The following is a 22,899-nucleotide window of genomic DNA, read 5'->3' as shown; positions in this document are numbered from 1 at the left end:
TCCAAGACAATTTCTTGGAGAAAAGGTTTGCATTTTGGATAATTTGCATGCCCACAATGCCTTGCTGTTGTGGCTCAGAACTGGTGGTGAACCTCAGTGGGTATCCTGTGTTACCGTGTAAGGCCAATGACATGTTGTGTGTTTACCCTGGCTGCATAGCCGTGGCTACCCAACATTTTGATTGAAACAGCATCACAAAAACAACAAATATTATAGGGGGAATGGGTCAGGGGAGGTGCGGAGTACATTAGGGAAGTGGGAGAGCTGGCATAGATGTTGGAGGTACTTGGTGAGGGTTTGGGAGTGCAGAAAATCATTTTTTGGGCAGTTTTTCCAAATAGCCACAGCTAAAAATAAAACAAATTCAGGGTGTGTTTCTATACCTGTGGGTAAATAGCGGATGGGCAGTCGCACGTAAGTGCATTAACAAACCTTGTCAGGTGATTGGCTGCTGTTGCACACAGAGCTATATTTATAGCTGCATGTATTGAGCCATACATTTTCTGTGCAATAATCAGCAGAGTTATGGGTCATGTTAGACCACAGAATTTTACTGTGTTTCTGATTTGATATCCTCAGTTTACCCTTGTCTTATTTGAACTTTTTGTTGTCAAAGTTTGTTTTTGAGCTAGTGAAAAATGTGATATTTCTAGCTCTGTTTGAATAGCCACGGCTTTCAAAGATGGTGAGTAAAATAAACGTTTTCTTTCTGTTTCGGTGTTTATAATTGGTTGTTGTTACTGTTCTACTTGTGTACTTGTCTATGATAGGTTGCAGAGAAAATGTGTTGGCCATTTTAGTACTTTACTTATTATATAGCCCTCTTTTTATGTTATTGATTCTGGAAAGTTTAAAAGCCACCATTTTGTTCACTTTTCTCATTGTGATTGTAGAAGTCATACTGTGCACATGCTGATTGTGTGGCTGATGTGAAAGTGTCAGTAAATATTTACATTTTCTTCAATCTGTGGGGCACTAGAGAGTTGCTATCAAAAAGCAAACTGTTGAGCCACTCGTAAAATCTTTGCCGCTTTTGCACATCGATGAACAGTTGTGAAACTATGAGGCATCTCATTACAGAATGCTCAGTACTTCGCCCCTTGCGCGAAATACATTTTACACGACATTGTAATTATCTACAGCTTGCATCTCAAGACCTGTCCTGGTTTCTAATTTTGGGCTCAGGGTATCTGCCATTACAGATTGCCACTGTACATGTTCTTTTAAGTCTAAACTTAGAAGAGCCTAAGTGAACGATTTGCTATTCAATCATTTTATGGAGTCTATTGATTATTTAACTATTCTTGATTATTCATGTATTTCTGTTATCTTTTGTTATCTTTTTTGTTTTCTCTTTTATTTTTATGTATAATTGTTTATTATAAAGTTTTAAATGTGTATGTATTTGTATTTATATTTGAAAGGTTGATTAATTTCAACTAAAACAAATTAAACAAATAAAAAAAATATTTACATATTTCAAGGTTTATTTGCAGTGCTGTGTGTGTCAGCCATATTTACCACGGCTATCAGTTGGCATATATTGCTGCTATTTTCTGTCTGCCCAGTTTAAGTGGCATTTAATTGTGTATTTTTGTTAGATTCTAATAGTCTTATAAATAGGTATTCCTAAAATCTATCACTGTTTTTCTATGTATAAAGCTACAATATTTTATAAGCACTGCTAACAGAGGACATGGAGTGCTAACATAGCATATCTGCTCTTACCAAGTTCTACTTAGTAGTATTGTAGACATGTTTTGCTATTTCTTTGTCCTTATTTGTAAATAAGGTACAAGTGGTGAGCCTCCTAATTCTTGATGTATTTTTTCTTTTACTTTCACCACATGCTGCTTAAATCAACAGGATTTATATGCAACTATTTTCATTGTTATATGCAAGTTTCTGAGGGTAAAGGTTGACTTGCGTGTATTTGTCCTAAATGTTCACTGCACCTCCACCATGAAGTAGCTCCAGCTGTCTGCAGTTTTCTCTTCTAAATCCATCCAAGTAACATTTTTATTCTTGTGGACTTACCCTCATTGAATGAGAACATTCAAATAATCAAGTTTATGGGACAAACTACAGATTAATATATTTTAAATGCAATGAGGAAAAATAAAGGAGTTGTCTCACAATCTGTATGATTTTTTTTCAGTCCACCTTGGATTTTCCCAATGATTAATATATGTGAAGAGAACAACAGTGTACTACACACAAATATTGTTTTGAACATAGTGCATGTGATGCACGACATATGAGGGTCAAAAAAATGTAACATGTACAACTGTAACTAATTGTATTTCATGAAGTATGTTCTGTATCTAATTATGTTATCTTTTTTTTTAACAGGCAGACGACTGGAAATGTTACCTTTTTCATCAAATGTATTAAGCGTCCATACCTAATATGAAATCCACTCATTTTAACTAAGTCTGACTACCCCCACCCACTCAGCCTGTTTACAGTGTATGCACACTCCATACGTTGTACATACATCTTCCCTATTTCTAAGCAGGTTATCTCCACCCTGTTGAATGCTATTCATCCTTTTGCCACAGAATGTATTCATGCTACTGCATCGTACTCCCATCATCTATTACACTCTATATATTTTTAAAATGTAACTTACAAGGAACACTGATTACATTTATATATATTACATGGCCACGGTAGTGGCCATGTAGTTATGGTTAAGTTGCTGTTTCCATAGTTTGGTGAGGTTTGGTCCAGGGGGGGCAAAGTTATAGGGGGGGGGTCACAAATATCTTTTTCTCCATAGACTGAATGGGAAAAAAACTTTGCTCATGCCTACAGCTCAAACCGCTGCATGGATTTTCACCAAATTTGGACCAGGAGCAGCGGCTGCACGCTTTTGCAAATTTGGTGAAAATCCGTCCAGTAGTTTTTAAAAAAATGACCAAAAAGTAGGTCAGAAAAAATTAGTGATACCTGTGTCCGCTTCGCGGACACACTTCCCTGTTCTCTCCGCGGACAGGACAGGGATTGGGCAAGCGGCTTGCGTCGTGTCCGCGGACATGTTACGTGCTTTCCCATTGGCTGCGGTGCAGCGTGCAGTGCGTCATATTTTGAAAGACGCCCGCCATCTTTGTTTATCCCGAGGAGCGGGATCTGCCGCCTGCTAGTAAGGTCATGCCCGTGTCTTCCTCCCGGTCCCCCACCCCTGCTCATGCCCATGTCTTCCTCCCGTTCCCTCTGCCCCCCCGCTCATGCCCCGTGTCTCCCTCGTGTTACCCACCACCAACCGCGTCTCCCTCCTGTACCCTCACGCCCCGCTCATGCCCCGTGTCTCCCACCTGTACCCCCACCCCCGCTCATGTCCTGTGTCTCCCTCCTGTACCCCTTCACCCCCGCTCATGCCCCGTGTCTGCCCTGTTCCCCCCACCCCCTGCTCATGCCCCGTGTCTCCCTCGTGTTACCCCCACCCCCCGCTCATGTCCCGTGTCGCCCTCCTGTACCCCCTCAACCCCCGCTCATGCCCCGTGTCTGTCCTGTTCCCCCCTGCCCCTGGCTCATGCCCTGTATCTCCCTCCTGTTGCCCCCCACCCCCCGCACATGCCCCATGCCTCCCCTGTCCCTCCCCACCCCCCGCTCATGCCCCATGTCTCCCTCCTTTCCCCCCCACCCGCTGGTCATGCCCCGTGTCTCTCCTGTTCCCCCCACCCCCTGCTCATGCCCCGTGTCTGCCCTGTTCCCCCCACCCCCCGCTCATGCCCCGTGTCTCGTTCCTGTTCCCCCCACCCCCGCTCAAGCCCCATGTTTCCCTCGTGTTCCCTCCACCCCCCGCTCATGCTTCGAGTCTCCCTCGTGTGGCCCCCCCACCCCCTGCTCATGACCCGTGTATCCCTCGTGTTGCCCCCCACCCCCCACACATGACCCGTGTCTCCTTCGTGTTGCCCCCACCCCCCGCTCATGCCCCGTGTCTCCCTCGTGTTACCCCCACCCCCCGCTCATGCCCCGTGTCTCCCTCCTGTACCCCCACCCCAGCAAATGCCCCGTGTCTCCCTCGCCTATGCCCTGTGTCTCCCTCCTGTTCCCCCAACCCCCGCTCATGCCCCGTGTTTCCCTCGTGATTCTCCCATACCCCACTCATGACCCGTGTCTCCCTCATGTTGCCCCCCACCCCCCGCTCATCACCCATGTCTCTCCCTCGTGTTGCCCCCCGCCCCCGGTCATGACCCGTGCCTCCCTCGTGTTGCCGCCCACCAACCGCTCATGCCCCGTGTCTCCCTCATGTTACCCCCACGCCCCGCTCTTGCCCCGTGTCTCCCTCCTGTACCCCAACCCCCGCTCATGCCCCGTGTCTCCCTCGTGTTACCCCCCATCCCCCGCTCATGCCCTGTGTCTCCCTCCTGTTCCCCCCACCCTCCGCTCAAGCCCCGTGTCTCCCTCCTGTTCCCCCCACCCCCGCTATGCCCCGTGTCTCCCTCGTGTTACCCCCAACCCCCCGCTCATGCTCCGCGTCCACCTCCTGTTGCCCCCCACCCCCTGCTCCTGCCCTGTGTCTCCCCTGTTCCCCCCACCCCCTGCTCATGCCCCGTGTCTCCCCTGTTCCTCCCTACCCCCCGCTCATGCCCCGTGTCTCCCTCCTTTCCACCCTCACCCCCGCTCATGCCCCATGTCTCCCCTGTTCCCCCCCACCCCCCGCTCATGCCCCGTGTCTCCCCTGTTCCCCCCACCCCCCGGTCATGCCCCATGTCTCCACTCTTCCCCTCCACCACCCGCTCATGCCCCTTGTCTCCCCTGTTCCCCCCCACACCCCTACCCATGCCCCATGCCCTGTGTCTCCCCTGTTCCTCCCCACCCCCCGCTCATGCCCCGTGTCTCCCCTGTTCACCCCACCCCCGCTCATGCCCATTGTCTCCCCTGTTCCCCCACCCCTTGCTCATTGTCCCTCTTGTTCCCTCCCACCCCCCGCTCATGCCCCGTGTCTTCCTCCTTTTCACTACACCCCCTTCTCATGCCCCTTGTCTCCTCTGTTCCCCCCCACTCCCACTCATGCCCCGTGTCTCCCTTGATCCCCATCCCCTGCTCATGCCCCGTGTCTCTCTCCTGTTGCCCCCACCCCCCGCTCATGCCCTGTGTCTCTGTCCTGTACCCCCCCACCCCCCGCTCATGCCCCGTGTCTCCCTCCTGTTACCACCCACCCCCCGCTCATGGCCTGTGTCTCTCTCCTGTTGCCCCCCACCCCCGCTCATGCCCCGTGTCTCTCTCCTGTTCCCCCACCCCCCGCTCATGCCCCGTGTATCCCCTGTTCCCCCCACCCCCGCGCTCATACCCCGGGTCTCTCTCCTGTTCCCCCACAACCCCCGCTCATGCCCCGTGTCTCCCCTGTTCCCCCCAACCCCCGCTTATGCCCCTCGTCTCTCTCTTGTTCCCCCACCCCCCACTCATGCCCGTGTCTCCCTCCTGTTCCCCCTACCCCCGCTCATGCCCCGTGTCTCCCTCCTGTGCACCCTACCCCCTGCTCATGCTTCGTGTCACCCTCCTGTTCCCCCACCCCCTGCTCATGCCCCGTGTCTCTCTCCTGTTGCTCCCCACCCCCCCGCTCATGCCCCGTGTCTCCCTCGTGTTGCACCCCACCCCCGCTCATGCCCCATGTCTCCCTCGTGTTGCCCCCCAACCCCCGCTCATGCCCCGTGTCTGCCCTGTTCCCCCAACCACCCGCTCATGCACCGTGTCTGCCCTGTTCCCCCCACCCCTGCTCATGCCCCGTGTCTCCCTCGTGTTGCCCCGTACCCCCCCTCATGCCCCGTGTCTCCCTCGTGTTGCCTCCCACCCCCCGCTCATGCCCCGTATCTCCCTCGTGTTACCCCCCACCCCTTGCTCATGCCCCGTGTCTGCCCTGTTCCCCCACCCCCCACTTATGCCTCGTGTCTCCCTCATATTGCCCCCACCCCCTGCTCATGCCCGTGTCTCCCTCGTGTTGCCCCCCACCCTCGCTCATGCCCTGTGTCTCCCTCATGTTGCCCCCCACCCCCGCTCATGCCCTGTGTCTCCCTTGTGTTACCCCCACCCCCGCTCATGCCCTGTGTCTCCCTCGTGTTACACCCCACCCCCTGCTCATGCCCCGTGTATCCCTCCTGTACCCCCCACCCCCCGCTCATGCCCCATGTCTGTTCTGTTCCCCCCACCCCCTGCTTATGCCCTGTGTCTCCCCTGTTCCCCCACCCCCGCTCATGCCCCGTGTTTCCCTCGTGTTACCCCCGCTCATGCCCCATGTCTCCCTCCTGTTCCCCCCACCCCCCCTCATGCCCCGTGTTTCCCTTGTGTTTCCCCCACCTCCCGCTCATGACCCGTGTCTCCCTTGTGTTGCCCCCCACCCCCCGCTCATGCCCCTGTCCCCCTAGTGTTGCCCCCACCCCGCGCTCTTGCCTGTGTCTCCCTCGTGTTGCCCCCCACCCCTGCTCATGCCCCGTGTCTCCCTCGTGTTACCCCCCACGCCCCGCTCATGCCCCATGTCTCCCTCCTGTACCCCCCGCTCATGCCCGATGTCTGCCCTGTTCCCCCCCCCGCTCATGCCCCGTGTCTCCCCTGTTCCCCCTACTCCCCGCTCATGCCCTGTGTCTCCCCTGTTCCCCCACCCCCCGCTCATGCCCCGTGTCTCCCTCTTGTTGGCCCCCACCCCTGCTCATGCCCCCGTGTCTCCCTCGTGTTGCCCCCCACCCCCCGCTCATCCCCCGTGTCTCCCTCGTGTTACCCCTCCACCCCCGCTCATGCCCCGTGTCTGCCCTGTTCCCCCCACCCCCGTTCATGCCTCGTGTCTCCATCGTGTTGCCCCCACCCCCTGCTCATGCCCGTGTCTCCCTTGTGTTGCCCCCCACCCTCGCTCATGCCCTGTGTCTCCCTCGTGTTGCCCTCCACCCCGCTCATGCCCTGTGTCTTCCTCATGTTACCCCCAACCCCCGCTCATGCCCTGTGTCTCCATCGTGTTACCCCCCCACGCCCCGCTCGTGTCCCGTGTCTGCCTCCTGTACCCCCCACCCCCCGCTCTTGCCCCGTGTCTGTCTTGTTCCCCCCACCCCCTGCTTATGCCCTGTGTCTCCCCTGTTCCCCCACCCCCTGCTCATGCCCCGTGTTTTCCTTGTGTTACCCCCCACCCCCCGCTCATGCCCCGTGTCTCCCTCCTGTTCCCCCCAACCCCTGCTCATGCCCTGTGTTTCCCCCACCCCCGCTCATGACCTGTGTCTCCCTCGCCCCCACCCCCGCTCATGCCCAGTGTCACCCTCGTGTTGCCCCCCACTCATGCCCTGTGTCTCCCTCCTGTTGCCCCCCACCCCCGGCTCATGCCCAGTGTCTCCCTCCTGTACCCCCACCCCACGTTCATGCCCCGTGTCTCCCTCCTGTACCCCCCACCACCGCTCATGTCCGTGTCTCCCTCTGATACAACCCCAACCCCCGCTCATGCCCCGTGTCGGCCTTGTTCCCCCACCCCCTGCTCATGCCCTGTGTCTCCCGCCTGTTCCGCCCACCCCCCACTCATGCCCCGTGTTTCCCTCATGTTTCCCCCACCCCACGCTCATGACCCGTGTCTCCCACGTGTTGCCCCCCACCCCCGCTCATATCCCGTGTCTCCCTCTTGTTGCCCCACACTCCCCGCTCATGCCCTGTGTCTCCCTCCTGTACCCCCACCCCCCGCTTATGCCCCATGTCTCCCTCCTGTACTCCCCACCCCCGCTCATGCTCCGTGTCTGCCCTGTTCCCCCCACCCCCGCGTCTCCCTCGTGTTACCCCCACCCCCCGCTCATGCTCCGTGTCTCTGTTGTGTTACCCCCCACCCCCGCTCATGCCCAGTGTCTCCCTCCTGTTGCCACCCAACCCCCGCTCAGGTTCTGTTCTGTGTCTCCCCTGTTCCTCCCTACCCCCCGCTCATGCCCCGTGTCTCCCTCCTTTCCCCCCCACCCCCCGCTCTTGTCCCGTGTCTCCCCTGTTCCCCCCACCCCCCGCTCATGCCCCGTGTCTCCCCTGTTCCCCCCACCCCCCACTCATGCCACGTGCCTCCTTCCTTTTCTCCCCCACCCCCCGGTCATGCCCCTTGTCTCCCCTGTTCCCCCCACCCCCGCTCATGCCCTGTGTCTCCCCTGTTCCCCCCACCCCCACTCATGCCCCTTGTCTCCCCTGTTCCCCCACCCTCTGCTCATGGCCCGTGTCCCTCTTGTACCCCCCCAACCCCGCTCATGCCCCATGTCACCAGCCTTTTCACCCCACCCCCTGCTCATGCCCCTTGTCTCCTCTGTTCCCCCCACCCCTCACTCATGCCCGGTATCTCTCCCATGTTCTCCCCCACCCCCGCTCATGCCCCGTGTCTCTCTCCTGTTCCCCCCCACCCCCCTGCTCATGCCCCGTGTCTCCCTCCTGTTACCGCCCACCCCCCGCTCATGCCCCGTGTCTCTCTCCTGTTCCCCCACCCCCCGCTCATGCCCCGTGTCTCCCCTGTTTCCCCCACCCCCGCTCATGCCCCGTGTATCCCCTGTTCCCCCCACCCCTGCTCATACCCCGGGTCTCTCTCCTGTTCCACCCCAACCCCCGCTCATGCCCCGTGTCTCCCCTGTTCCCCCCAACCCCTGCTTATGCCCCTCGTCTCTCTCTTGTTCCCCCCCGCCCCTCCGCTCATGCCCGTGTCTCCCTCCTGTTCCCCCTACCCCCCGCTCATGCCCCGTGTCTCCCTCCTGTGCACCCCACCCCCGCTCATGCTTCGTGTCTCCCTCTTGTTCCCCCACCGACTGCTCATGCCCCGTGTCTCTCTCCTGTTGCTCCCCACCCCCCGCTCATGCCCCGTGTCTCCCTCATGTTCCCCCCACCCCCGCTCATGCCCCATGTCTCCCTCGTATTGCCCCCCACCCCCTGCTCATGCCCCGTGTCTCCCTCGTGTTGCACCCCACCCCCGCTCATGCCCCATGTCTCCCTCGTGTTGCCCCCCAACCCCTGCTCATGCCCCGTGTCTGCCCTGTTCCCCCCACTACCCGCTCATGCCCCGTGTCTGCCCTGTTCCCCCCACTCCCGCTCATGCCCCGTGTCTCCCTCGTGTTGCCCCGTACCCCCGCACATGCCCAGTGTCTCCCTCGTGTTACCCCCCACTCCCGCTCATGCCCCGTGTCTGCCCTGTTCCCTCACCCCCCGCTTATGCCTCGTGTCTCCCTCATGTTGCCCCCACCCCCTGCTCATGCCTGTGTCTCCCTCGTGTTACCCCCCACCCTCGCTCATGCCCTGTGTCTCCCTCATGTTGCCCCCACCCCCGCTCATGCCCTGTGTCTCCCTCGTGTTACCCCCCACCCCCCGCTCATGCCCTCTGTCTCCCTCGTGTTACCCCCACCCCCGCTCATGCCCCGTGTATCCCTCGTGTACCCCCCACCTCCCGCTCATGCCCCATGTCTGTCCTGTTCCCCCTACCCCCTGCTTATGCCCTGTGTCTCCCCTGTTCCCCCACCCCCGCTCATGCCCCGTGTTTCCCTCGTGTTACCCCCCGCTCATGCCCCATGTCTCCCTCCAGTTCCCCCCACCCCCCGCTCATGCCCCGTGTTTCCCTTGTGTTTCCCCCACCCCCCGCTCATGACCTGTGTCTCCCTCGTGTTGCCCCCCACCCCCCGCTCATGCCCCTGTCTCCCTAGTGTTGGCCCCACCCCGCGCTCTTGCCTGTGTCTCCCTCGTGTTGCCCCCACCCCTGCTCATGCCCCGTGTCACCCTCGTGTTACCCCCCACGCCCCGCTCATGCCCCATGTCTCCCTCCTGTACCCCCCGCTCATGCCCGATGTCTGCCCTGTTCCCCCACCCCCCGCTCATGCCCCGTGTCTCCCCTGTTCCCCCTACTCCCCGCTCATGCCCTGTGTCTCCCCTGTTCCCCCACCCCCCGCTCATGCCCCGTGTCTCCCTCTTGTTGCCCCCCACCCCTGCTCATGCCCCGTGTCTCTCTCGTGTTGCCCCCCACCCCCGCTCATCCCCCGTGTCTCCCTCGTGTTACCCCTCCACCCCCGCTCATGCCCCGTGTCTGCCCTGTTCCCCCCACCCCCGTTCATGCCTCGTGTCTCCATCGTGTTGCCCCCACCCCCTGCTCATGCCCGTGTCTCCCTCGTGTTGCCCCCCACCCTCGCTCATGCCCTGTGTCTCCCTCGTGTTGCCCTCCACCCCGCTCATGCCCTGTGTCTTCCTCATGTTACCCCCAACCCCCGCTCATGCCCTGTGTCTCCATCGTGTTACCCCCCCACGCCCCGCTCGTGTCCCGTGTCTGCCTCCTGTACCCCCCACCCCCCGCTCTTGCCCTGTGTCTGTCTTGTTCCCCCCACCCCCTGCTTATGCCCTGTGTCTCCCCTGTTCCCCCACCCCCTGCTCATGCCCCGTGTTTTCCTTGTGTTAACCCCCCACCCCCCGCTCATGCCCCGTGTCTCCCTCCTGTTCCCCCCAACCCCTGCTCATGCCCTGTGTTTCCCTTGTGTTTCCCCCACCCCCGCTCATGACCTGTGTCTCCCTCGCCCCCACCCCGGCTCATGCCCAGTGTCACCCTCGTGTTGCCCCCCACCCCCCACTCATGCCCTGTGTCTCCCTCCTGTTGCCCCCCACCCCCGGCTCATGCCCAGTGTCTCCCTCCTGTACCCCCACTTCACGTTCATGCCCCGTGTCTCCCTCCTGTACCCCCCACCACCGCTCATGTCCGTGTCTCCCTCCGATACACCCCCAACCCCCGCTCATGCCCCGTGTCGGCCTTGTTCCCCCACCCCCCTGCTCATGCCCTGTGTCTCCCGCCTGTTCCGCCCACCCCCCACTCATGCCCCGTGTTTCCCTCGTGTTTCCCCCACCCCACGCTCATGACCCGTGTCTCCCACGTGTTGCCCCCCACCCCCGCTCATATCCCGTGTCTCCCTCTTGTTGCCCCACACTCCCCGCTCATGCCCTGTGTCTCCCTCCTGTACCCCCACCCCCCGCTCATGCCCCATGTCTCCCTCCTGTACTCCCCACCCCCGCTCATGCTCCGTGTCTGCCCTGTTCCCCCCACCCCCACGTCTCCCTCGTGTTACCCCCACCCCCCGCTCATGCTCCGTGTCTCTGTTGTGTTACCCCCCACCCCCGCTCATGCCCAGTGTCTCCCTCCTGTTGCCACCCAACCCCCGCTCAGGTTCTGTTCTGTGTCTCCCCTGTTCCTCCCTACCACCCGCTCATGCCCCGTGTCTCCCTCCTTTCCCCCCCACCCCCCGCTCTTGTCCCGTGTCTCCCCTGTTCCCCCCACCCCCGCTCATGCCCCGTGTCTCCCCTGTTCCCCCCACCCCCCGCTCATGCCCCGTGCCTCCTTCCTTTTCTCCCCCACCCCCCGGTCATCCCCCGTGTCTCCCCTGTTCCCCCCACCCCCACTCATGCCCCTTGTCTCCCCTGTTCCCCCCACCCTCTGCTCATGGCCCGTGTCCCTCTTGTACCCCCCCAACCCCGCTCATGCCCCATGTCACCAGCCTTTTCACCCCACCCCCTGCTCATGCCCCTTGTCTCCTCTGTTCCCCCCACCCCTCACTCATGCCCCGTGTCTCCCCTGTTCGCCCCACCCCCTGCTCATGCCCCATGTCTTTCTCCTGTTCCCCCCACCCCCCACTCATGCCCTGTGTCTCCCCTATTTCCCCCCACCTCCCGCTCATGCCCGGTATCTCTCCCATGTTCTCCCCCACCCCCGCTCATGCCCCGTGTCTCTCTCCTGTTCCCCCCCACCCCCCTGCTCATGCCCCTTGTCTCCTCTGTTCCCCCCACCCCCGCTCATGCCCCACCCCCCCACCCCCTGCTCATGCCCCGTGTCTCCCTCCTGTTACCGCCCACCCCCGCTCATGCACCGTGTCTCTCTCCTGTTCCCCCACCCCCCGCTCATGCCCCGTGTCTCCCCTGTTTCCCCCACCCCCCGCTCATGCCCCGTGTATCCCCTGTTCCCCCCACCCCCGCTCATACCCCGGGTCTCTCTCCTGTTCCACCCCAACCCCGCTCATGCCCCGTGTCTCCCCTGTTCCCCCCAACCCCTGCTTATGCCCCTCGTCTCTCTCTTGTTCCCCCCCGCCCCTCCGCTCATGCCCGTGTCTCCCTCCTGTTCCCCCTACCCCCCGCTCATGCCCCGTGTCTCCCTCCTGTGCACCCCACCCCCGCTCATGCTTCGTGTCTCCCTCCTGTTCCCCCAACGACTGCTCATGCCCCGTGTCTCTCTCCTGTTGCTCCCCACCCCCCGCTCATGCCCCGTGTCTCCCTCGTGTTCCCCCCACCCCCGCTCATGCCCCATGTCTCCCTCGTATTGCCCCCCACCCCCTGCTCATGCCCCGTGTCTCCCTCGTTTTGCACCCCACCCCCGCTCATGCCCCATGTCTCCCTCGTGTTGCCCCCCAACCCCTGCTCATGCCCCGTGTCTGCCCTGTTCCCCCCACCACCCGCTCATGCCCCGTGTCTGCCCTGTTCCCCCCACCCCCGCTCATGCCCCGTGTCTCCCTCGTGTTGCCCCATACCCCCGCACATGCCCAGTGTCTCCCTCGTGTTACCCCCCACTCCCGCTCATGCCCCGTGTCTGCCCTGTTCCCTCACCCCCCGCTTATGCCTCGTGTCTCCCTCATGTTGCCCCCACCCCCTGCTCATGCCTGTGTCTCCCTCGTGTTACCCCCCACCCTAGCTCATGCCCTGTGTCTCCCTCATGTTGCCCCCACCCCTGCTCATGCCCTGTGTCTCCCTCGTGTTACCCCCACCCCCTGCTCATGCCCCATGTCTGTCCTGTTCCCCTTACCCCCTGCTTATGCCCTGTGTCTCCCCTGTTCCCCCACCCCCGCTCATGCCCCGTGTTTCCCTCGTGTTACCCCCCGCTCATGCCCCATGTCTCCCTCCAGTTCCCCCCACCCCCCGCTCATGCCCCGTGTTTCCCTTGTGTTTCCCCCACCCCCCGCTCATGACCTGTGTCTCCCTCGTGTTGCCCCCCACCCCCCGCTCATGCCCCTGTCTCCCTAGTGTTGCCCCCACCCCGCGCTCTTGCCTGTGTCTCCCTCGTGTTGCCCCCACACCCCGCTCATGCCCTGTGTCTCCCCCGTGTTACCCCCCACCCCCCGCTCATGCCCCATGTCTCCCTCCTGTACCCCTGCTCATGCCCGATGTCTGCCCTGTTACCCCACCCCCTGCTCATGCCCCATGTCTCCCCTGTTCCCCCTACTCCCCGCTCATGCCCTGTGTCTCCCCTGTACCACCACCCCCCACTCATGCCCCGTGTCTCCCTCGTGTTGCCCCCCACCCCTGCTCATGCCCCGTGTCTCCCTCGTGTTGCCCCCCACCCCCCGCTCATCCCCCGTGTCTCCCTCGTGTTACCCCTCCACCCCCGCTCATGCCCCGCCGCTCATGCCCCGTGTCTGCCCTGTTCCCCCCACCCCCCGTTCATGCCTCGTGTCTCCCTCGTGTTGCCCCCATCCCCTGCTCATGCCCGTGTCTCCCTCGTGTTGCCCCCCACCCTCGCTCATGCCCTGTGTCTCCCTCGTGTTGCCCTCCACCCCGCTCATGCCCTGTGTCTTCCTCATGTTACCCCCCACCCCCCCGCTCATGCCCTGTGTCTCCATCGTGTTACCCCCCCACGCCCCGCTCGTGTCCCATGTCTGCCTCCTGTACCCCCCACCCCGCTCTTGCCCCATGTCTGTCTTGTTCCCCCCACCCCTTGCTTATGCCCTGTGTCTCCCCTGTTCCCCCACACCCTGCTCATGCCCCGTGTTTTCCTTGTGTCACCCCCCACCCCCCGCTCATGCCCCGTGTCTCCCTCCTGTTCCCCCCAACACCTGCTCATGCCCTGTGTTTCCCTTGTGTTTCCCCCACCCCCGCTCATGACCTGTGTCTCCCTCGTGTTGCCCCCCACCCCCCACTCATGCCCAGTGTCTCCCTCGTGTTGCCCCCCACCCCCAACTCATGCCCTGTGTCTCCCTCGTGTTGCCCCCCACCCCCTGCTCATGCCCTGTGTCTCCCTCCTGTACCCCCACCCCCCGCTCATGCCCCGTGTCTCCCTCCTGTACCCCGCACCCCCGCTCATTTCCGTGTCTCCCTCCGATACACCCCAACCCCCGCTCATGCCCCGTGTCTGCCTTGTTCCCCCACCCCCCTGCTCATGCCCCGTGTCTCCCGCCTGTTCTGCCCACCCCCCACTCATGCCCTGTGTTTCCCTCGTGTTTCCCCCACCCCACGCTCATGACCCGTGTCTCCCTCGTGTTGCCCCCCACTCCCTGCTCATGCCCTGTGTCTCCCTCCTGTACCCCCACCCCCCGCTCATGCCCCGTGTCTCCCTCCTGTACTCCCCACCCCCCGCTCACTCATGCCCCGTGTCTCCCTCCTGTTGCCCCCCAACCCCCGCTCATGCCCTGTGTCTCCCCTGTTCCTCCCTACCCCCCGCTCATGCCCCGTGTCTCCCTCCTTTCCCCCCCACCCCCCGTTCTTGCCCCGTGTCTCCCCTGTTCCCCCACCCTCCGCTCATGCCCCGTGTCTCCCCTGTTCCCCCCACCCCCGCTCATGCCCCGTGCCTCTTTCCTTTTCTCCCCCACCCCCCGGTCATGCCCCTTGTCTCCCCTGTACCCCCCCACCCCCCGCTCATGCCCTGTGTCTCCCCTGTTCCCCCCAGACCCGCTCATGCCCCGTGTCCCCCTTTTCCCCCCCACCCCCACGCATCTCCCTTGTCTCCCCTGTTCCCCCCACCCTCTGCTCATGGCCCGTGTCCCTCTTGTACCCCCCCAACCCCGCTTATGCCCGGTGTCACCAGCCTTTTCACCCCACCCCCTGCTCATGCCCCTTGTCTCCTCTGTTCCCCCCACCCCCCATTCATGCCCCGTGTTTCCCTTGTTCGCCCCACCCCCTGCTCATTCCCCATGTCTCTCTCCTGTTCCCCCCACCCCCCGCTCATGCCCTTTGTCTCCCCTGTTTCCGCCCACCTCCCGCTCATGCCCGGTATCTCTCCCATGTTCTCCCCCACCCCCGCTCATGCCCCGTGTCTCTCTCCTGTTCCCCCCCACCCCCCTGTTCATGCCCCGTGTCTCCCCTGTCCCCCCACCCCTGCCCATGCCCCTTGTCTCTCTCTTGTTCCCCCCACCCCCTGCTCATGCCCCGTGTCTCCCTCCTGTTCCCCCCACCCCCCGCTCATGCCCCGTGTCTCCCTCCTGTGTACCCCACCCCCTGCTCATGCTTTGTGTCTCCCTTCTGTTCCCCCACCCCCCGCTCAGGTCCCGTGTCTCTCTCCTGTTGCTCCCCACCCCCCGCTAATGCCCGTGTCTCCCTCGTGTTGCCTCCCACCCTCGCTCATGCCCCGTGTCTCCCACGTGTTGCCCCCACCCCTCGCTCATGCCCCGTGTCTCCCTGCTGTTGCCCCCGACCCCCCGCGCATGCCCTGTGTCTCCCTCCTGTACCCCCACCCCCGCTCATGCCCCGTGTCTCCCTCCTGTCCCCTCCACCCCCGCTCATGTCCTGTGTCTCCCTCCTGTACCCCCCACCCCACGCTCATGCCCCGTGTCTGCCCTGTTCCCCCCACACCCCGCTCATGCCCCTTGTCTCCCTCGTGTTACTCCCCACACCACCCCGCTCATGCCCTGTGTCTCCCTCCTGTTCCCCCCACCCCCCGCTCAAGCCCCATGTCTTCCTCGTGTTACCCCCCACCCCCGCTCATGCCCCGTGTCTCCCTCCTGTTTCCCCCTAACTCCCCGCTCATGCCCTGTGTCTCCCCTGTTCCTCCCTACCCCCGGTCATGCCCCGTGTCTCCCTCCTTTTCCTCCCACCCCCCGCTCATGCCCTGTGTCTCCCCCCACCCCCAGCTCATGCCCCGTGTCTCCCCTATTCCCCCCCACCCCCCTGTCATGCCCCGTGTCTCCCTCCTTTTCTCCCCCACCCCCCGGTCATGCCCCTTGTCTCCCCTGTTCCCCCCCACCCCCCGTTCATGCCCCATGTCTCCCCTGTTCCCCCCAGCCCCCGTTCATGCCCCATGTCTCCCCTGTTCCCCCCCAGCCCCCGCTCATGCCCCGTGTCTCCCCTGTTCACCCCAACCCCTGCTCATGCCCCTTGTCTCCCCTGTTCCCCCCACCCTCTGCTCATGGCCCGTGTCTCCCTCTGTTTAACCCGACCCCCTGCTCATGCCCCTTGTCTGCTCTGTTCCCCCCACCCCCCGCTCATGCCCCTTGTCTCCCCTGTTCGCCCCCACCCACGCTCATGCCCCATGTCTCTCTCCTATTCCCCCACCACCCTCTCATGCCCCGTGTCTCCCTCCTTTTCAACCCACTCCCTGCTCATGCCCCTTGTCTCCTCTGTTTCCCCCCACCCCCCACTCTTTCCCCGTGTCTCCCCTGTTCACCCCCACCCCCTGCTCATGCCCCATGTCTCTCTCCTGTTCCCCCCACCCCCCGCTCATGCCCCGTGTCTCCCCTGTTCATCCCTACCCCCCGCACATGCCCCGTGTCTCCCTCCTTTCCCCCCCACCCCCCGTTCTTGCCCCGTGTCTCCCCTGTTCCCCCACCCCCCGCTCATGCCCCGTGTCTCCCCTGTTCCCCCCACCCCCGCTCATTCCCTCGTGCCTCTTTCCTTTTCTCCCCCACCCCCCCGGTCATGCCCCTTGTCTCCCCTGTACCCCCCACCCCCCGCTCATGCCCCGTGTCTCCCCTGTTCCCCCCAGACCCGCTCATGCCCCGTGTCCCCCTGTTCCCCCCCACCCCCACGCATGCCCCTTGTCTCCCCTGTTCCCCCCACCCTCTGCTCATGGCCTGTGTTTCCCTTGTTCGCCCCACCCCCTGCTCATTCCCCATGTCTCCTCTGTTCCCCCCAGCCCCATTCATGCCCCGTGTTTCCCTTGTTCGCCCCACCCCCTGCTCATTCCCCATGTCTCTCTCCTGTTCCCCCCACCCCCCGCTCATGCCCTGTGTCTCCCCTGTTTCCCCCCACCTCCCGCTCATGCCCGGTATCTCTCCCATGTTCTCCCCCACCCCCGCTCATGCCCCGTGTCTCTCTCCTGTTCCCCCCCACCCACCTGTTCATGCCCGCTCATGCCCCGTGTCTCCCTCCTGTTCCCCCCAACACCTGCTCATGCCCTGTGTTTCCCTTGTGTTTCCCCCACCCCCGCTCATGACCTGTGTCTCCCTCGTGTTGCCCCCACCCCCCACTCATGCCCAGTGTCTCCCTCGTGTTGCCCCCCACCCCCAACTCATGCCCTGTGTCTCCCTCGTGTTGCCCCCCACCCCCTGCTCGGGCCCTGTGTCTCCCTCCTGTACCCCCACCCCCCGCTCATGCCCCGTGTCTCCCTCCTGTACCCCGCACCCCCGCTCATTTCCGTGTCTCCCTCCGATACACCCCAACCCCCGCTCATGCCCCGTGTCTGCCTTGTTCCCCCACCCCCCTGCTCATGCCCCGTGTCTCCCGCCTGTTCCGCCCACCCCCCACTCATGCCCCGTGTTTCCCTTGTGTTTCCCCCACCCCACGCTCATGACCCGTGTCTCCCTCGTGTTGCCCCCCACTCCCTGCTCATGCCCTGTGTCTCCCTCCTGTACCCCCACCCCCCGCTCATGCCCCGTGTCTCCCTCCTGTACTCCCCACCCCCGCTCATGCCCCGTGTCTGCCCTGTTCCCCCCACCCCTGCGTCTCCCTTGTGTTACCCCCACCCCCCGCTCATGCCCCGTGTCTCCCTCCTGTTGCCCCCCAACCCCCGCTCATGCCCTGTGTCTCCCCTGTTCCTCCCTACCCCCCGCTCATGCCCCGTGTCTCCCTCCTTTCTCCCCCACCCCCTGTTCTTGCCCCGTGTCTCCCCTGTTCCCCCACCCCCCGCTCATGCCCCGTGTCTCCCCTGTTCCCCCCACCCCCGCTCATGCCCCGTGCCTCTTTCCTTTTCTCCCCCACCCCCCGGTCATGCCCCTTGTCTCCCCTGTACCGTCCACCCCCCGCTCATGCCCCGTGTCTCCCCTGTTCCCCCCAGACCCGCTCATGCCCCGTGTCCCCCTGTTCCCCCCCACCCCCACGCATGCCCCTTGTCTCCCCTGTTCCCCCCACCCTCTGCTCATGGCCCGTGTCCCTCTTGTACCCCCCCAACCCCGCTTATGCCCGGTGTCACCAGCCTTTTCACCCCACCCCCTGCTCATGCCCCTTGTCTCCTCTGTTCCCCCCACCCCCCATTCATGCCCCGTGTTTCCCTTGTTCGCCCCACCCCCTGCTCATTCCCCATGTCTCTCTCCTGTTCCCCCCACCCCCGCTCATGCCCCGTGTCTCTCTCCTGTTCCCCCCCACCCCCCTGTTCATGCCCCGTGTTTCCCCTGTCCCCCCACCCCTGCCCATGCCCCTTGTCTCTCTCTTGTTCCCCCCACCCCCTGCTCATGCCCCGTGTCTCCCTCCTGTTCCCTCCACCCCCCCTCATGCCCCGTGTCTCCCTCCTGTGTACCCCACCCCCTGCTCATGCTTTGTGTCTCCCTTCTGTTCCCCCACCCCCGCTCAGGTCCCGTGTCTCTCTCCTGTTGCTCCCCACCCCCCGCTAATGCCCGTGTCTCCCTCGTGTTGCCTCCCACCCTCGCTCATGTCCCGTGTCTCCCTCGTGTTGCCCCCACCCCTCGCTCATGCCCCGTGTCTCCCTCGTGTTGCCCCCGACCCCCCGCTCATGCCCTGTGTCTCCCTCCTGTACCCCCACCACCCGCTCATGCCCGGTGTCTCCCTCGTGTTGCCCCCGACCCCCCGCTCATGCCCTGTGTCTCCCTCCTGTACCCCCACCCCCGCTCATGCCCCGAGTCTCCCTCCTGTACCCCCCACCCCCGCTCATGTCCTGTGTCTCCCTCCTGTACCCCCCACCCCACGCTCATGCCCCGTGTCTGCCCTGTTCCCCCCACACCCCGCTCATGCCCCTTGTCTCCCTCGTGTTACTCCCCACACCACCCCGCTCATGCCCTGTGTCTCCCTCCTGTTCCCCCCACCCGCCCGCTCAAGCCCCATGTCTTCCTCGTGTTACCCCCCACCCCCGGTCATGCCCCGTGTCTCCCTCCTGTTTCCCCCTAACTCCCCGCTCATGCCCTGTGTCTCCCCTGTTCCTCCCTACCCCCGGTCATGCCCCGTGTCTCCCTCCTTTTCCTCCCACCCCCCGCTCATGCCCTGTGTCTCCCCCCACCCCCCGCTCATGCCCCGTGTCTCCCCTATTCCCCCCCGACCCCCCTGTCATGCCCTTGTCTCCCTCCTTTTCTCCCCCACCCCCCGGTCATGCCCCTTGTCTCCCCTGTTCCCCCCACCCCCGTTCATGCCCGTTGTCTCCCCTGTTCCCCCCCAGCCCCCGCTCATGCCCCGTGTCTCCCCTGTTCACCCCAACCCCTGCTCATGCACCTTGTCTCCCCTGTTCCCCCCACCCTCTGCTCATGGCCCGTGTCGCCCTCTGTTTTCACCCCACCCCCTGCTCATGCCCCTTGTCTGCTCTGTTCCCCCCACCCCCTGCTCATGCCTCTTGTCTCCCCTGTTCGCCCCCACCCACGCTCATGCCCCATTTCTCTCTCCTATTCCCCACCACCCTCTCATGCCCCGTGTCTCCCTCCTTTTCAACCCACTCCCTGCTCATGCCCCGTGTCTCCCCTGTTCACCCCCACCCCTGCTCATGCCCCATGTCTCTCTCCTGCTCCCCCCACCCCCCGCTCATGCCCCGTGTCTCCCCTGTTCCTCCCTACCCCCCGCTCATGCCCCGTGTCTCCCTCCTTTCCACCCCACCCCCTGTTCTTGCCCCGTGTCTCCCCTGTTCCCCACCCCCCGCTCATGCCCCGTGCCTCTTTCCTTTTCTCCCCCACCCCCCCGGTCATGCCCCTTGTCTCCCCTGTACCCCCCACCCCCCGCTCATGCCCCGTGTCTCCCCTGTTCCCCCCCACCCCCGCTCATGCCCCGTGTCTCCCTCCTGTTTCCCCCTAACTCCCCGCTCATGCCCTGTGTCTCCCCTGTTCCTCCCTACCCCCGGTCATGCCCGTGTCTCCCTCCTTTTCCTCCCACCCCCCGCTCATGCCCTGTGTCTCCCTCCACACCCCCCGCTCATGCCCCGTGTCTCCCCTATTCCCCCCCACCCCCCTGTCATGCCCCGTGTCTCCCTCCTTTTCTCCCCCACCCCCCGGTCATGCCCCTTGTCTCCCCTGTTCCCCCCACCCCCCGTTCATGCCCCATGTCTCCCCTGTTCCCCCCCAGCCCCCGCTCATGCCCCGTGTCTCCCCTGTTCACCCCAACCCCTGCTCATGCCCCTTGTCTCCCCTGTTCCCCCCACCCTCTGCTCATGGCCCGTGTCTCCCTCTGTTTCACCCCACCCCCTGCTCATGCCCCTTGTCTGCTCTGTTCCCCCCACCCCCCGCTCATGCCCCTTGTCTCCCCTGTTCGCCCCCACCAACGCTCATGCCCCATGTCTCTCTCCTATTCCCCCACACCCTCTCATGCCCCGTGTCTCCCTCCTTTTCAACCCACTCCCTGCTCATGCCCCTTGTCTCCTCTGTTCCCCCCATACCCCCCTCTTTCCCCGTGTCTCCCCTGTTCACCCCCACCCCCTGCTCATGCCCCATGTCTCTCTCCCTGTTCCCCCCACCCCCGCTCATGCCCCGTGTCTCCCCTGTTCCCCCCACCCCCCGGTCATGCTGCGTGTCTCCCTCCTTTTCTCCCCCACCCCCGGTCATGCCCCTTGTCTCCCCTGTTCCTCCCCACCCCCTGCTCATGCCCTGTGTCTCCCCTGTTACCCCCACCCCCCCTCATGCCCCTTGTCTCCCCTGTTACCCCCACCCTCTGCTCATGGCCCGTGTCTCTCTTGTACCCCCCACTCCCCGCTCATGCCCCGTGTCTCCCTCCTTTCACCCCCACCCCCTGCTCATGCCCCTTGTCTCCTCTGTTCCCCCCCACCCCCCGCTCATGCCCCGTGTATCCCCTGTTCGCCCGCACCCCCTGCTCATGCCCCGTGTCTCTCCCATGTTCCCAACACCCCTGCTCATGCCCCGTATCTCTCTCCTGTTCCCCCCACCCCCGCTCATGCCCTGTGTCTCCCCTGTCCCCCCCACGCCACACTCATGCCCCTTGTCTCTCTCTTGTTCCCCCCACCCCCCGCTCATACCCTGTGTCTCCCTCCTGTGCACCCCACCCCTGCTCATGCTTCGTGTCTCCCTCCTGTTCCCCCACCCCCTGCTCATGCCCCGTGTCTCTCTCCTGTTGCTCCCCAAACCCCCGCTCATGCCCCGTGTCTCCCTCTTGTTAACCCCCACCCCCCGCTCATGCCCCGTGTCTCCCTCCTGTGCACCCCAGCCCCCGCTCATGCCCCGTGTCTGCCCTGTTGCCCCCACCCCCCACTCATGCCCCGTGTCTCCCCTGTTCACCCCCACCCCCCACCCCCCACCCATGCCTTGTGTCTCCGCTGTTCCCCCACCCTCCACTCACGCCCCGTGTCTCCCTCGTGTTACCCCCAATCCCCGCTCATGCCCCGTGTCTCCCTCCTGTTCCCCCCACCTCCCGCTCATGCCCCGTGTTTCTCTTGTGTTCCCCCCAGCCCCCGCTCATGACCCGTGTCTCCCTCGTGTTGCCCCCATCCCCCGCTCATGCCCCGTGTCTCCCTCGTGTTGACCCCCACCCCCCGCTCATGCCCCGTGTCTCCCTCGTGTTGTCATCGACCCCCCGCTCATGCCCCGTGTCTCCCTCGTGTTCCCCCATCCCCCGCTCATGCCCCATGTCTCCCTCGTGTTCTCCCCACCCCCCACTCAAGCCCTGTGTCTTCCTCGTGTACCCTCATGCCCCGCGTCTCTCTCCTTTTCCCCCCACCCCCTGCACATGCTCCATGTCTCCCTCCTTTTCCCCCCACCCTCCGCTCATGCCCTGTGTCTCCCCTGTTCCCCCCACCCCCCGCTCATGCCCTGTGTCTTTCCTGTTCCCCCCACCCCCCGGTCAGGCCCCGTGTCTCCCTCCTTCTCTCCCCCACCCCCCAGTCATGCCCCTTGTCTCCCCTGTTCCCCCCCACCCCGCCGCTCATGCCCCATGTCTCCCCTCTCCCCCCCAGCCCCTGCTATTGCCCCTTGTCTCCCCTGTTCCCCCCACCCTCTGCTCATGGCCTGTGTCTCCCTCCTTTTCACCCCACCCCTTGCTCATGCCCCTTGTCTCCTCCGTTCCCCCCCACACCCCGCTCATGCCCCGTGTCTCCCCTGTTCGCCTCCACCCCCCCGCTCATGCCCCATGTCTCTCTACTGTTCCCCCCACCCCCTGCTCATGCCCCTTGTCTCCTCTGTTCCCCCCCACCCCCCGCTCATGCCCCATTTCTCCCCTGTTCGCCCCCACCCCTCGCTCATGCCCCATGTCTCTCTCAGGTTCCCCCCACCCCCGCTCATGCCCTGTGTCTCCCCTGTTCTCCCCCACCCCCCGCTCATGCCCCTAGTCTCCCCTGTCCCCCCCACCCTCAGCTCATGACCCGTGTCTCTCTTGTACCACCCCACCCCCTGCTCATGCCCCGTGTCTCCCTCCTTTTCACCCCACCCCCTGCTCATGCTTGTCTCCTCTGTTCCTCCCCACCCCCCGCTCATGCCCCGTGTATCCCCTGTTCGCCCCCACCCCCCGCTCATGCCCCATGTCTCGCTCCTGTTCCCCCACCCCCCGCTCATGCCCCGGGTGTCCCCTGTTTCCCCCCAACCCCCGCTCATGCCCCGTGTCTCTCCCATGTTCCCCCCTACCACCACTCATGCCCCGTGTCTCTCTCCTGTTCTCCCCCACCCCCCGCTCATTCCCTGTGTCTCCCCTGTCCCCCCGCCCCCCACTCATGCCCCTTGTCTCTCTCTTGTTCCCCCACCCCCTGTTCATGCTCCGTGTCTCCCTCCTGTTCCCCCCACCCCCCGCTCATTCCCCGTGTCTCCCTCCTGTGCACCCCACCCCCTGCTCATGCTTCGTGTCTCCCCCCTGTTCCCCCACCCATGCCCCTTGTCT

The sequence above is a fragment of the Ambystoma mexicanum genome, chromosome 6p (genome assembly GCF_040938575.1).
Source record: "Ambystoma mexicanum isolate Mex_15411 chromosome 6p, UKY_AmexF1_1, whole genome shotgun sequence".
NCBI lineage: Eukaryota > Metazoa > Chordata > Amphibia > Caudata > Ambystomatidae > Ambystoma > Ambystoma mexicanum.
This window is presented reverse-complemented; position numbering follows the sequence as displayed.